This window comes from Rhinopithecus bieti, unplaced genomic scaffold, assembly GCF_001698545.2.
Source record: "Rhinopithecus bieti isolate Rb0 unplaced genomic scaffold, ASM169854v2 scaffold_12217, whole genome shotgun sequence".
In the NCBI taxonomy this organism is placed as follows: Eukaryota; Metazoa; Chordata; class Mammalia; order Primates; family Cercopithecidae; genus Rhinopithecus; species Rhinopithecus bieti.
The window spans coordinates 159444-172757 of record NW_016807111.1 but is presented as its reverse complement, the minus strand read 5'-3'; positions in this window follow the sequence as shown (position 1 = coordinate 172757).

The window sequence follows — 13314 nt, the reverse complement described above, 5'->3', positions numbered from 1 at the left end:
TGTTCTTTTCTTCTTCAATTATCTTTTATTTGCCCTTATTAAAATAACATTCATTTATTAAGTATTTCTTCAGAAAATCATGATACTGTTTTAGAGGCTGCATGTTTGTGGATCCTTTCTTCTTTCTTTTCTGACTCCGTTTTAATAGTTACCACACTGGAGAAGAATGAAATTCAGCTCTGCTTTCTCTCTTTCTCCAGTTCCATTTCATAAGTGAACCACATAAGTCTATCATGATCATCTTTTCAGCACATTGATCCTGAGTCTGTTTCATTTATTATGACTCCCTGTGGAAATCTGATTAGGCCAACTATGAATGCATTCATTTCTCTGAATTGGTTACATTGTTTCAAATTCTTTCATCTTCAAAGTAGACCAGGTATGGAACAATAAAATCAGTACCTGCTCCTTTACTTGAATTTGAATGAATTTTCTTTTCATTTAGTCAGAAAAATGATGTTCTGACAATCCAATCAGAAATTTCTACTCACTTAGAAAATGCCCTAGAAAAGAATATATACGTATGTACACACACACACACACACACACACACACACACACACACACACACACATACTGTACTACTCCGTTATACAACTCAATGACTGTGGGTTAACTCCTCCTTCTCCCCACCACCTTACCCCATGACCCAACAATTTAAAATGCCATAAAGATCTGACTTTTATGTGAAATCTCTCCAGCCCTCTTACATGTGGCCTCTTATCCTATCTTCCTCATTCTTTCTGTACATCTGATTTTATATAGTGTTTTGACTTAGCAGTTAAGCTAATAATAATAGTGGTAATACCAAGAGGGCCTTATGTCACAAAGTTCTGTCCAGCTGTAATTAAATGCCCTGTGTTTTCTGAATCATTGACTTCTATATGTTTCTAAACCTCTTCAAAACAGGCTTCTCAAAAATCTAAATGCCTCTACTGCTAAATTTTATGTGTCAACTTGACTGAGTTAAGGAACACTCATATAACTGCTAAAACATTATTTCTGAGTGAGTCTGTGAGGATGTTTCTGAAAGAGACTAGCATTTACAGAATCAGAAACTAGCATATACAGAATCAGTAGACTCTAAAGAAATATGCCTTCATTAATGTGGCTGGGGGGTGGTGGAATAATATAATCTACTGAAGAACCAGATAGAAGAAAAAGGTGGAGTAAGGGTGAATTCACTTTCTCTTCTGGAGTTGGGACATCCATCTTTTCCTGCTCTTAGACATCAGGGTTCCAGGTTCTTGTGCCTTAGAACTCTGAAACTTCCACTATTGGCTCCTCTGGTTCTCAGGCCTTTGATTCAGACTGAATTACTCCACTGGCTTTCAGGTTATTCAGCTTGCATGGGACTTCCCAGTCTCCATAATCTCATGGCCGATTTCCATAGTAAATCCCCTCTTATAAAACTCTCTGTATATATCCTATTGGTTCTGTTCCTCTGGAAAACCCTGACTAATACAATAAATAATACTCTTTATTTTCAGAAGTTGTTTTAAAATTTTTGAGTAAAAATTTTGATTTATGTTATTATTCAGTTCTTAGATATTTAGCATGCACACCTTAATAATGGTGTTAATGTGTCTGAAATGAGTGACTTGACTATCAAGAGTATTCTGATTTGTCCCATTATATTTTCTCTATTATCCTCAGTATACTGTAAGCTCTTTGAGGAAAGGGACAGTGCTTTCTATAGTACTTTGACAATTTAAAGTACTTTGCAACATTATAACAAATAACAAAATAAGGGAAAAAATTACATACTAGTATTGATTCTTTGGTTTATTATGCTCTGTTTATGTGTGTAGGGAAATAGTAAAAAAACATTGTAAACCTTATAATAATTGCTATGTAAAGAATATTTATAATAATACCCCTTTATGAAGATTTTGAAATTTCTGATTAACAAATACAATTCATTTCACTCATGGAAAAATTAAAGTTGCCATCCACGTTTAATCAAAGTCTACTGATCAATCACTTATTATGTGCCAGGCACTAGGATAGCCACAATACTTTGTGAGAGGCTAGAATATAATAACCATCTCCTCACTTAAGCATTTACTCATTGTTCTTATCTATTAATCAGATATTAGCCTGTTTGGTCTTGTATTATTAGACTTATGTTATGCTACATATCAAAGATGAGAGGATTAGAGCCTGCATTTTCTTGCCTCTTTGTGCCAGGAAACTGCAATGCCATTTCCTTCATTGGCTCTTTCATCCCACAGGCAGTGCCTGACATGTAATACTAACTTCTCTTTAGTATGCTTTTTCTAATGAAGGATAATGAGATTCTGTAATGCAGCAAGTATAATTTATGAATCAGCATCAAATAAGGCTTTGAAAGCAAACTAAAGACAAATCTCACCAAGTTAGCTATTCACAGCCTGCCCTGGAATTAAATCAAAAGCACTGAACAGCATCTAAAGATTGTGAGCCAACTGTCTTTTACTGCTGACAAGATGCTTGGCACTAGTCTGCAAATCAAAAATTATTTTATCATGTATAATTTTTGAGGGTGTTGCAAGATTGTGAAAAGAGTCAAAAAGGAACACCCATGGGCCCTTTTAGAGGAGTATTTTTTGACAGCAATAGTTCCTTATATTGTCAGATATAAATAATTAAAATACACACTAAGTCACAGACATTAAAATAATCTCCAATTTTGCATGAAGATCCATAAAAGTTAATAATTTTCTTATTCTGACATGTAATATTTTCATCTCACGTCCAAACCTGAATCCGTAATCTTCCTCTATCCCAAATCATTGTTTATTCATAATTTTGTTTTCCTAGTTTTCCCTCTTATACCCCTCAGCTCAAACTTTACATATTCAGTAATCACTAAGCAAAGTTAATTCTACTTCTTAAATACGTTGCTCAGTTGTCCTCTTTACTCTGTTTATCATGCCACTGCTTTACTTATTCCCATCTTCCCTCTTATCTAGACCAAGGGAGGAGGCCATATGGAGAGAGGAGAGTACAGAACAATATCCATATGGCTGGGATAAAAGGTATGGTAGAGGATCAGTGCAAGTTAAAGATGGAAATGGAGATCTATGGATGGAGAAGGGCCTTGCATGGTAGGACATCAAAATTTATCCTGAAATTTATGGAGAATAACTAAAAAAGTAAATGCAATGATCAGAAAACAAAACTACTCTGGTGGTAATGAGTTGTTAGAGAAGGCATGGTACTCAGAATCATGAGTCCCCAAGATGTCAATGTCCTTATCTCTGGAACCGATGGATATGTTCTCTTACATGACAAAAGGTTAAAGAACTTGAGACATGGAGACATCCTGGATTTTCCAGAAGACCTAATATAATTACAAAGACCCAGTAGAGTTACAAGGGCCCTTGTAAGGAAAAGAATGAGACAGGAGGCAGAGCATGGAATGTGATGACGGAAACACACACAGAAATGGGGGGCGGGGGGAAGAGAAAGAGAGGGAGGAGGAATATTTGAAGGTGTTATCCTACTGGCTTTGAAGGTGGAGGAAGAGGTCATGAGGCAAGGAATGCAGGTGGCCTCTAGACACTGTTAAATAAAAGGAAATAAACTTTCTCTTAGAGGCTCCAGAAGAAATGCAGCCCTGTTGACACCTTGGTTTAGCCCAGTGAGACCCATTTTGGACTTTGACCTCCAATATTATAAGTCAATACATTGGTATTGTTTTAAGCTCCTAAATCTGTGGTAACGTGTTAGGGCAGCCATACAGAAGGCAAAAAAGGAATGGGAAAGTGGAGAAGGTAGGTTTTAAGGGTTATCATAACAGCACATTCCTAATAAATGCAGCTGTTCCAAAAAACACAGGTTTAGAAGGCAAAAAGAAAATTAAGTATTATTTTTGAATCAGAGTGCCTTGGAAAATAAACAAAGTATCTGACATATTTGAAATAATTATGCAGTTAGGCAATGACACAGATTCTATGCATAAGACCCTGTCCTTTGTAAGACATTTTTCCTATTTTGTAGGAGAAATATAAGCATGGTGAAAAGGCAATTTATTGCTATTAATATGAGACTTAATGCAGTTGAAATTTAATAATGAATTGTATCTTTTTCAGAACATGAAAGGTTGCTTCTTCTTAAATCAAATATCACTAACATTTGCATAATCTTGGATAATAATATAACTGAAAATACTTTTGCTTTCATTCTAGTCCCCAAATATATGCTCAGAGTAACAAAATTTAGTGAGCATATAAACTGTGTGCTCCACATCATTACTTCATGTCTTAGTGGCTATTATAAACCAGAAACTAAATGGAGTAGACCTACAGATGTATGTATGTTGGAGAAGTGATAGATTTTTTTTCTTGGTTGTATCTAACACTGTGGTAAAAATATTTCATAATATATTAGGCAACTAAAGCCATTTTGTAAGGCAAACCATTTTGCATCTGAAGAAACTTAGACCCATAAAGACTAAACAACCCACCTTGATGACATACTGATAAGAAATGAATCCAGGACATAGGGCCTTATGTGTGGACATCAAGGCCTGGTCCCTATTCTCAACCTCTACACTTCGTAATCATACCTTATGTACTGTTAGGGTATTTGTATTTTGCATTGGTGAACAGCTACACAACTGAGTATTATAAGTTGACTCACTATCTTAATGGCTGCCTAGTATTTAATGCAGCATTATTATTGTTGAACATTTGGCTTGATTATAATTTTTTTCCTTTATTAGGAAATAATAAGCAATGTTGCAGTGCTCATCCCTCTAAGGGAATCTTTATATGTTTTATTTACCTTTAATGCCCAGAAGTGGAATTACTTTTTATTAGGCAGTACTAAATTGACCTCCAGAAGAGACTTATTTATCATGTCTGCGTTTTAAATTTTCCTTCAGTAATGATTCTACTATATAGGATGGCTTTATAATTACTCATAATAATAGTTCACAGGAATGCAGTCACCCATCCGTCTTTCCTTTGATCACATGGATGCATTTCTGACACGGCCAAACATATTGGTGGATATATTTTGTAAACACTGAATTTGAAATGAAATAGTGACATCTGATATTTCAGAAAATTCAGAGAAACACTTAAGTTAGAGAAGGAAACTTTCTGCTGTTCTCAAGGTAATTTTTAAAATGCCTAACATGTTAAGGTCAGAGTCTACTCAATTTAACGAGGTGTTAACATGCTCTAAAAATAGTCTAATTAGAACTACTGTTGGGTTAAGTTTTCATGCCTCCGGGAGATGGGTCTGCTTTGATTTAAGTCAGTTTCTCTCTTCTTGTCAGAAAGTTATTCAAAATGTCCTTTCCTCTTTATTCCTTTTTCCTCCTTCTTCCTTCTACTTTTGCATAAGTTCTAGAGGTTTGAAATGAGCATTTTGAACAAAGCACACATATGCTGAACTTAATGATAAATGCACTATCTGTAATTCTTTCAACTTTGTTCTGCATTGCTACAGCTGTTGCTTTCTCATTACTTTATTTTTAAAAGATTTGGAGTAATTACTTTTACTCATTAAAAATAGCTTAACTGCCGGTTAATTATTATACAATCATCTTCTTTATGTGATCAACTTAACTGAAATCCTTCATGAAAAATGGGCTCAAGAAATGCAGGACACAATCTCCATGTTTCAGTCACAGTAATCACCTTAGTATACACACACACACACACACACACACCATTCATTCATTCGTTCATTCATTCACTTTTCACGGAACAAAGCCTTATTGATCAGTTATGATATTCATGATACTATGGGAGAGAAAAATAATAACCTATAGTCCTTGCTTGTAATTAATCCAATAGAAGAAATAAGAACATTACTCTAGTATTAGAGTGCAGAGTGAAATAGAATTCTGTATTATAAGGTTGTCCATGTTCTTTTCTAAGTAAAAAACTGTACTTTTAAATATTGCAAAAATTAAAGGCATGAGGAGGCCTAATCAAAGGTGTGGAGGCAAAATAGACATGGAGTGTGTAAGGAGCAAGGAGTAATTATTTCTACTTGGCTAGGATACACGGTATCTAAAAGGAGCTTTTGAAATAAGGTAAACAATGAACCTGTCTGAGAGATATTTGGAGTATATTCCATTGGTAATGGAGAATGTTTAAAGATTTTTTAAAATGGGGATAAAATGATCAAAGATTTACTTTCTAGAATTAATATGAAATCAGAGTGAAGGACAGAATTAAAAAGGAGGCCTCTATGGAAAACAGTTATCATTATTATAAGCTATTTATTTATTTAACAAACATTTAGTGAATTTCTTTCTTTTCCTTCTTCCTTTCTTTTTTTTTTTCTTTTTCACTTTTGTTTCAGACAAGGTCTCATTTTGTTACCCAGACTGAAGTGCAATGGCATGATCACACCTCACTGCAGCCTCAAACACCCGAGCTCATGCAGTCCTTCAGCCTTGGTCTCCCAAAGCACTAGGATTACAGGCATGAGCCACCACACCTGACCAGTGAGTTTCTATTACATTTCAGAGTATTCAATACAAATATATAGAGAGAATTAAGGCAAAATTCCCCATCCATAAGAAACTCAATCTAGTGTAAAATCCACTAACAGAACCGACAAAGTATAATGTGTAAACGTGAAGGTAGAGATATGTTTGGGCTACTAGAAATACATAAGTAAACATATTTACCTGGGATAGTTCAGGGAAGGAATGATAAGCTTCCAAAACAAGGGCCTTAATGAAACTGATTCAAAAAAAGTAACATTTTTGAAAAGTTGAATATGTGCAGATGGAAGAATATTACGAGCAATAGCACAACAAATGACATTTTGAAGGCTAAGACCAATGGCCAAAACTAGGGATTTGTGTGAAGTTATGACAGGGAATGATGTCATCAAAAGCCTAACATTCCAAATTATCTTAGTTTAAATAACTTGTTCAGATATTTTTTCTGAAGCCAGCAGGAACTATTGAAGGCTTTTAAGCAAGGAAATCACATGACAATAGCATTGTTTAGAAAGGTCACTTTAACACATAACAATTGTATAATGGACATGTGGGGTCACTGCTGGGATAAAAGAGACAAATCCATTGTTATTGCCATAATCCATGTGAGAAACAGTGTAGGCCTACAGCAAAGCAGAGACGTGACAAATATTATAAAAGGATCAACAAGTTCAATAGCTCTTGGAAACTAGTTGGATTTAAGGTGGTACTGAGAAGATGGGATGACTCATAAGTAAATAAAATGTTTTGCAAAACAGAAATATATCATTTCCAGAGTAGTTCTAGATAGGGGTTTAAGATAAGACTTTAGCATGGAGAGGGGGTCTGTTTTATACAATAGACCGAGGGAGTCTTAAACACAGCAAGCAGATATCTACATTAAATTTTGACAGAGTAAAATTTTGTGACTGTAAATTTATCAGTAATTAATCTGTATATTGTAGCTGAGTTTTCTGCTTGAAATATGTTACTGAGAACACTCTGATGCTCAGCAAAAAAAACAGGAAATGCTGATTGATGACTTTGATAATGCAAATTTGCTAGCTGGGCTGAGGGAGCAAAGCAGCAACTCATTGTTGAAAATCTCACCTTCCTTTTTTTGCCAACAATAAAGTGAATTATATTTGTCATTTTTTCAATATAAAACATCAGCAATGAAGAGAAAATTTTATGCAAGTTGCAGAAAGTTGAGTAGTTTTATCTAGCAAAAGTTGGAAGTATTCTGACCTTATGATCAGATAAATATTCCAATGTGTGAAATTCTCCCTGTTATTGAAGAGCACAGGCTGGATGCAGGTGGCTCTGGTTGGCAAAAATTTTGAAAACAAATTGTTGATTATTCTGCCAGTTTACTGATTACTTTGGGTTTATTCATTTGTTCTCTGTTAAGTTTGGGGAATATTGTATAATTGTTACAAATTCAGCATCGTTGTCATTGTTCTGCTATTCTTTAGAGTCTGATGATGAGCTCCATCAGTCATTGTACTTCCTCTTTAAGTTCTTGGTTGGAATGAGGAAAAGCATGATAAATCCAGAGCTTTCTACCAAGTACGTGTTTGATGTTGAATAAATAAACAATGAATATATGAATGAAAATCTTGACATCCTGATGATAGAATACATTTGTTTTCAGTGTCAGAAAAAAAATGTGAAACATTGAGAAAACTTTGAAAATACAAGTGTAGAAAACTAGCAAATTCGCATTATCAGATATATATTCTGCCGCTGCTTTTTATTCATGGTAGTTAAAGTTGTTCATTTATCCATAGTGGCTCTTATTTTTCATTGTTTTATTCTTTGGGACATTTCTACAGTTACTGAGATAACATTCACCTTTGGAATAAATTGCTTGTATTAACCTTGTCAGATGTTATTTCCTAAAACCAGTCAATAGGAGTTTTGCCACTGAATGAACGATATAGCCATGGCCTTTGGTCTTTCTTTGTTTTTATTTACAGAAAAAATTTCTTTCGAATGATAGGTTCAGATTTTTTCCTAAGAGTATTAAAGAATCAATTTAATTGATATGGTCTTAGACCTAATTACTGCAATTTTATAAAAATGAATGGTTTTTTGAATTGTGGCTATTTAACTACAAAATGTACTCTTGCATGTTCTTATAGATGTCAGCAAAAACGTCCTAGAAATGCTTTGTGATTAAAAGAAACAAGAATATACATTATACTTAGAATGTTGCAAATATTTATTAATCATGTCTTTTGTTAGAAATTTGTTAAAAAGTTGAATTCAAAATAAGCGCTTTATTTTGTATTGGGTCAAAGTATTCAAATTTTGTTCTTTATTGCCTTTTTTGCCTACCTTGTAATTTTTTTTGTTAACAACAGCCAGACATAATGAGTCAGGAAATGTGGTAAATAAGTCTTTTATTTATTTAATTATTATTATTTTTTTTTAGATGGAGTCTCTCTCTGTGGCCCAGGCTGGAGTGCAGTGGCATGATCTCAGCTCACTGCAAACTCTGCCTCCCAGGTTCAAGGGATTCTCCTGCCTCATCCTCCGAGTAGCTGGGATTACAGGCGCCAGCCACCACGTCTGGCTAATTTTTGTATTTTTAGTAGAGACAAGATTTCACCATGTTGGCCAGGCTGGTCTCGAACTCCTGACCTCAGGTGATACACCTGCCTTGACCTCCCAAAGTGCTGGCATTACAGGCGTGAGCCACTGCGCCTAGCTGGTAAACAAGTCTTTAGTGTAAGTTCTTTTGCTAATCCTGCTAGGAGTTGAACTGTGTTTAATGTTTGCTCTAGCTGTTAGTGTCAGTGGCTTAGGTTTTTTTAGTGTCTGCATTTTTGTCTGTCCCATCATCTTTGTCAAAAGGGAACAAAGAGCTTCTTCTTAAATCGACTCTGTCTTGCAGTTATTTCAGCTATAACCTATTATTGTTTTACTGAAGTTTTGTTGATGTGTTGATGAGATATGGGACAAAGGAAGTATTCTATAATGTTATAATCAATGTCAGTTGTTTTGAGTGGGCCTGAGTTCTGAGGATGTGACTTTCACAAATGTTTCTTATGAATTTTCCCTCCCCTTCGGTGAGACAAGAAGGCTAGATGAGACTGGAGTTGGATGATTTCTTTTTCCCAAGTTGTATAAGGATTTGGTGGTCTTTTTCCTTGCAGGGAAGATATTTCTTAAAATGGAAAATGTTCTGGGAGTATTTCAAAATGGTTAGCTTTCTCCTCCTCTTGCTAGAAATGTAATTATATTTCTTGCTAGAAATACAATTTTCCCTGAATTAGTGGGATTCCTAGAGATAAAACCCATGAATGTGTGGTTGTCCTAGGACTCAGCCCTTAGGAGTTCTCACTCTAAGCCAGTCCACACTCAGCCTTCAGCGAAGCATCACAGTCACCATATAGGTACAACTACCAATACAAGGTTCCAGTGGCTTTTTCTTCATAAAGCAGATCTCAGCTATGAATCTCTGCCTGTCTCTTCAGATTTTGTGGTGCTGGTTTGCCTTGTAACCTCAATTCTTTGACAGGTGCAAGAAAGGTTGTTGATTTTCAGTTTGCTCTGCTTTGTTCTTCTTGTGAGGAGAGTAGTGATAGCATCTGAGCTCTTTACATGGCAGAGGTGACACCGGAAGTCCATGATCATCATTTTATACATTTACTATGAAAGTTTTCAAACATACACAAAATTATCAGTAGTACACAGAAACCTTATGTGTCTATCGCAGAAGAGATCACAAATAACAATATTTGTTGATCTTGTTTCATCTATGTCTCCCATGTTTTTACTTAAGCCAAGACTTATTATAAAATAAATACCAAACATCAAAACCCCAAATGCACAGAACCTTCAAGCCTCAATTTATTCTGTTTCAATGTTGACATTGACTGAATATTAGATGGTATTCAGAGATTATTATTAACTTTGTTGGGCCTTATGACAGTTATATGTTTTTTATTATTTTAAAATCCCCCCAGCTTTGTGTAATCCCTGATCTATTCTCTGTTTATGATAAAGTGTATCTTAAAAAGTGGATCTCATAACAGTAATTTGTTTTTATTTTAGTTATTATAAATACATACTAGTTATACACATTTACAGGGTGCATGTCATATTTTGACACAAGTACACAATGTGTAATAAATCAGAGTAATTGGGTTATTTCATCACCTCAAAAATTTATCATTTCCTTGTGTTAGGAACATTTTAATTTCACTCTTCTAGTTATTTTGAAATACACAATAAAATATGATTTACTACAGTCACTCTATTGTGCTACTACATACTAGATCGTATTCCTTCTATGTAACCATATTTTTATACCCATAAACCATCCTGTCTTTATCTCCCATTCCCACTCTCCTTCCCAGCCTTTGGTAGCCATCATTCTACTCTCTAGCTCCATGATTTCAGTTTTTTTTTTTTTTTTTTTAGCTCATGAACATTATTGAGAAGATGTGATATGTGTCTTTCTGTGCTTGGCTTATTTCAATAAACAAAATGTCCTCCAGTTACATCCCTGTTGTTGTAAATGACGGGATTTCATTTTTTATTGCTGAATAATATTCCATAGTGTGTACGTACCACATTAAGTATCCTTATTTATTAGAGATAAGTGCTGAAATTTTTATGGGTGTTTGGGGTTGTTACTGTTTTTGTTGTTTTCAATTATTGATAGTTATATAACAAAAGGCAAACTTATTATGGAGAACATTGTTTAAATAATTAAGTCATCTTTCGAAATACTTATCTTACCACCAAAATAGAAAACACAGTATATAAAACATTTTATAATTTATTATTACTTAAATTAACTTAATAAAATGAACCTTACCACTTCCAAATTTTAATGGAAGTTGTGTTTTATTTTCTCCTTAAGATAGTTTCTTTCATACATTTATACCAGGCACCACCCAAATAATGGCATGCTGGTTTCACATTAGGCACCAAGATCCAGTGGGGTGGGGAGGTGGGGCCATAACTTTAAAAAGATGCCAGGAACTCACCTGAATATTTGGAAAACCATGGAATGTTTATCATGACATTTATATACAAATTACTTCAGCATAACCAAGTAGCTGATAGGGGACATTTATCTTTTTTTTTTTTTTTTTTTGAGACAAAGTCTTGCTCTGTCGCCCAGGCTGGAGTGCAGTGGCTCAGTCTCAGCTCACTGCACAAGCTCTGCCTCCTGGGTTCACGCCATTCTCCTGCCTCAGCCTCTGGAGACGCTGGGACTAGAGGCGCCCGCCACCACGCCCAGCTAATTTTTTGTACTTTTAATAGAGACTGGGTTTCACCGTGTTAGCCAGGATGGTCTCAGTCTCCTGACATGATGATCCACCCGCCTCGGCCTCCCAAAGTGCTGGGATTACAGGTGTGAGCCACCACGCCTGGCCTTATCTTTTGTGTTAATATTCATAGTACTAACAGAGAGCAGAATGATAGAATTAGGACATGACTATATTTTAATCTCTAAGGAATTAGTAGATTTAGACAATAATCATCAAAATAATGACATCAAGAAAAGCCGGACATTATGAAAGTATACAACACCATCTATGAAGTAGTTTTGTGTCTTGTGATGGATAGATATAGAAAAATATCTCATTCTTCTGTATTTTTTTTACTGCAAATTAGTGGTTAAATTCAGAGGCCCTTGAATTATGGTAGTTTACTTTATTGATAATGTGTTCTTATCTTCTTTATATACTGACCAATAAAACTTTAAAATACATATTTTAAAAGTTATATTATGAATGATTTTACCTGAGCTGGACATACCATATATGAATCTAAACTTGCAATTTTTTTTTTATGACTAACTCTATTCACAATCCCATCTGTTGTGATTTTAGTTGGTTATTTCACACACTAAAAGAGATGTACACATATATATTATGTCATGGAGTGTCCTTGTGGGAATTGCCAAATATTGGCAATCACAATATTTAATATAAACTTTGTGCCATATTCTACTATTTGATTCATATATATCTTCTCACTTATGTTAATACTCCCATCATACATACATGGAAACTGAATAACAAAGAAGATATGTAACTTTCTGAGGTTACATAAGTGTTAAAACTTACTTCTGTTTGACTCCCGTGATTATAGTTTTAGCCACAAAAATTAATGAATTCATACAGTACTAATACATTTCAGTGGCAAGTCACATATGACAACAGTCTTGGAGGTTGACCATAAAATTTTCCTTTCCTTGGCACAAGGTAGGTTTTAAGGTCATCTGGTTATTCAAAAGGATATATTTGTACTTACCATTGGACTCAGCAATCCCACTCTTACATATTTATCCAAGAAAAATGGAAACACCTTTCTATACCATATGTGAACAAATCGAAATCTGTATTGGCTTCTATCTCCATTGTAACAAATTACCACAACCTAGTGGTTTAAGTCAACACAAATTTACCCTCTCTTACTGTGCAAGTCAGTGTTTGCTGGGCTGCATTCCATCCAGAGGCTTCAGGGTAAAATTCATTTCCTTGTCTTTTTCAGCTTTTAAAAGCTACCTGCATTCCATGACTCACAGACTCTCTCCAACATCACTCCAACCTCTTGTTTTCACAGTTTTGTCCCCTGTTAAACCATAGCAACACTATTCATAATAGTCCAATTATTTTAAAAAATCTAAATATCAATCAACTAGTGAATGAGTAAGCAAATTATAGTGTATCCATAATATGTAATACTATGCAGCAATAGATAATACAACCATGAGGATAACTCTTGAATATATAATGCTAACTTTGAGAAGACAAATACAAAATACTACATACTGTATGTATAAAAATCTGGAAAAGTCAAACTATTATAACGAAATGCAAATCAGTGTTTGCCTAAGGCCAAGGGCTTAGTGA